The sequence below is a fragment of the Lactuca serriola genome, chromosome 9, assembly GCF_051521515.1.
Source record: "Lactuca serriola cultivar US96UC23 chromosome 9, Lser_US96UC23_V15, whole genome shotgun sequence".
In the NCBI taxonomy this organism is placed as follows: domain Eukaryota; kingdom Viridiplantae; phylum Streptophyta; class Magnoliopsida; order Asterales; family Asteraceae; genus Lactuca; species Lactuca serriola.
Window position 1 is genome coordinate 8,919,461 of NC_136416.1, and position 3,461 is coordinate 8,922,921.

Sequence of the window (3,461 nt, forward strand, 5' to 3'; positions counted from 1 at the left end):
ACTAGCAATGACGCTACTTCATACCAAGATTAATTATAAAACTAATAGATTTCAATCAAAAATTGTCCAAGAAAGATGCATCGAAAGAGAACTTGGGTTTGATATATATGCATTGATGTGATGATGCACAAGAACCATTCAACCAAACCTACAAATCATTCATCTGATGGAATGGAAGAGATACAAGAGAGTTCACAGTGGTGGGGTGGGTGCAGCGGCAAAATAAGTCAATGTAGAGGACGAAGGTAATGGTGTTTTGGTGAAGGACGATAGATGTTTTCAATGGTGCAGATAGAGTGATGGGAACGAGGGAGGCATAAAAAAGAAATATTATAGAGTATTATGGATGAAACTAAGATTATGATGTTTGCAAAAACAAGAAGTTACTTTTTTGTCTTCAAGGAAAAAATGTCAAAAATACTTTTTTGTATGATGCATTGTGTTCCAAAAACCATTCGGTCTTTTGTTGAGATGTCTTCTCACTGCAGACATACGAGAAGAAAAATAGCTTTTAATAAATAAATAAAAACAAACTTTACCAAGTGTTTGATTCGTAAATTGATTTTGGAAGAAATGTATTCTATCAAAGAAAATAGAATCTTATGAAACTGGAATGCAAAGCGGTTAAATGTGATCTATCAAAATTGAATCTAATGAAGGTATCTTGGTATTTGATGAAAATAACATAAAATTGAAATGAATTCCTTTCATCCATCCCTAGGACCGAGTTTAAAAGAATCTTTTAGAACTGAACATGTAATATGATATCAAATTTCGACTCCGTCAGATTCCATCCAAATCTACCAACCAAAAACTTAAACCCATGGCTTCAAATTTCCCTTCCCCAAAATCCCTTACATACCGTTTCACGTTACACATTACATTAATAATTTAAATACAAAGACAAATATGAAAAACATTATATAAATCCAAAGTTAAAAACATAGACAAAGAAACCCAAATTCATTGTTTGGTCATAGAGTGTACGAAAATAAATAACCACAAGTTATAAACACAAATCCAAGACATCATCATTAAAAAATCACAGAAATGGTGTATGATTCAATTTTCACTTGTCATTAAACAAAGATGGACATGCTCACATGCCAACCGTATCAGTTTTCAGAGCTCGTTGTGGGCTTTGGGCAATGCTAGATTGGGCTCCTCATGGGCCCTGGGGAGTAACTAGCTAGCCTCCTTGTGCTATTTAAAATTACAATGAACTAAAAAACCTCCAACTCCAAGTAAAATATTTGTAACCATTTCATGGGACCCCTGGATATAAGGATCATTTGGATTGAAACTAGGATCAAACTGATTATTCGAACCTAAACAATCACACAATCATGGGCAGTAGTCTCAATAACAAGATAATCGCTTATGATTTCGTTAATGGCATAAACTCAATCTTTTAAATCATTAGCTTTTCTTTTAATGGGTGGTAGTGAAGGGGGTACAATATCGTAGCATTTTTGAGCCAAACAAATACATTGTAACCAATGGAGAGTCGCCGCGTTGGGGTCTCTTTCAACAAAAACATCCGAAACAGTAAGTTGGAGTTTACCTCTGTAGATCGTAGCCTTGCCTCGCACTCGAGCTGAAACCCCAATTTGGATTAGGGTTGCGAAATTGCGAGCCGATTCGGCAATTAGTCGAACATCTGGTGGGCTACGGCGGGAATGATAGGGAGAGGTGAGTTGGTTGAGCCAAAGAACACAGGGGATGCACCCGGTGCCATCATCGATGGTGAATCTAAGGAATATGTCGGGTTTGTGCTCTCGGCTAGTAACCACGCCTAGGGTTTCTGCACGAGAAATGAGGAGGGTGTCTCTACGACAGACGGCGTTCGGTTGTGTAGATGACGGCGTTAATGATAGGAAATCGAAAGCCAGCAACTTTACGTCAGTATTGTGTAGAGCTTCCATGCGAAGGGGCGACGACAAAGCCTCAAATTGTGTGAAAAAACTTCTATAAGGAACGCAAAAAGATGACTAGATGAGCAGTAGGTTTTACTTATTTAACTAAAAAAAAAACTTTATTAAGTTTATTGGTTTTTGGCTGACAAGTCGATAAATGATTTTCAAAGTAAATTCCAAACATCATGGACGGATATAGGGATTAATTACAAGATTATCTAAAATAAAAGATCCGTTACAACCTATCAACGAGATCAAATAGAAGATAAATTAAGATGTAAGGAGATCAAATAGGAGGTAAAAGATAAGGATATAGATTACATAAATAAAACAAATTCATAGATCATAAATATAAACGTAAAGAAAAAAAAATTAAAAACCAAGTCAAACACTGAAAACTTAGATATTATAAGGTTTGCTATGTTGATATGTTCCTTGATTTGAAGAAAGGGAATATGACTATAAATGATTATAGTGATAGATTCCATAACCTCTTGAGTTTTAACTCAAGAGACTTGCACCGGATGACACTACAAAGGTGATGCAATTTGTTAGAGGTTTACCTTGGAACTACCGGTTTAATTTTCGGTGAGGCGGCCACTCTTGACATGTCGGTAAGGAAATCAAGAAAAATGGAGAGAGCATTGGAAGAAAGAGACAAATGGACAGACATAAAACACAAGACAATGAGTGCAAACCATGGGAAGACTAGTTCAAGTTTTAAGAAGAAGAAAGTTGATGATAGAAGCAACAGTTAGGAAGGAAAATCTAAGAATCAAGAGGAAATTTCATGATTCGGTTGTGGTGAGAAAAGGCATTACTCTAGTCATTGCACTAAGGACATCCACAATGCATTGAACTCCATATAGTTCATTGGATTGACACATTATCTTTTTACGATTCATACAACTCTATCATTTTTTCCTACAATACATTAAACTCTACAAAGTTTAATAGAATATTATGAAATGTAATTTATAGTATATATTTAAGAATTAAATCTTTTCTTTTTCCCGTTGAAGAGTTCAATGACCATTGAACTCCAAATCCATTGAATGTCAAGATGTCATCTCATAATGGTATAGTTTCTTAAATATATACTATAGTTTCATCTATTGAATGACATTTATAATTGTCACCTCATTCAACTCTCTCATTGAACTCACCATTGTGGTTGCTCTAAGCCACCAAAGAAGACTTCACAAAAACGTTATTCTTGTCATGTAAAGGGAAACATGGCTTACAGTTGTTCGAACAAGCAGAAGGAAGGTGAAGTTAAGAAAAATGACCTTCCACGGGCAAAGGGAAAAGCATATTAGATAACGGGTGAGGAAGTTTATTAAGCCACTAATGTTGTTTAAGGTAGAGTACTATATATATATATATATATATATATATATATATATATATATATATATATATATATATATATAATTAATGTTGTTGTTATAGGTAGAATATAATATATTTTTTAGTTAATGCTTTGAGATATAAGAACTTGTCCTTAACGTGTGGCTATGAGTGATAATGAAACATACAATCGAC

At 34.6% G+C, this 3,461-nt stretch overlaps 1 pseudogene; it reads right to left on the minus strand.

Annotated features, from left to right (window-relative positions):
• Positions 1–954: 954 nt before the first annotated feature.
• LOC145077247 (CST complex subunit STN1 pseudogene) lies at positions 955–1,989 on the minus strand (annotated as a pseudogene).
• Positions 1,990–3,461: the final 1,472 nt, after the last annotated feature.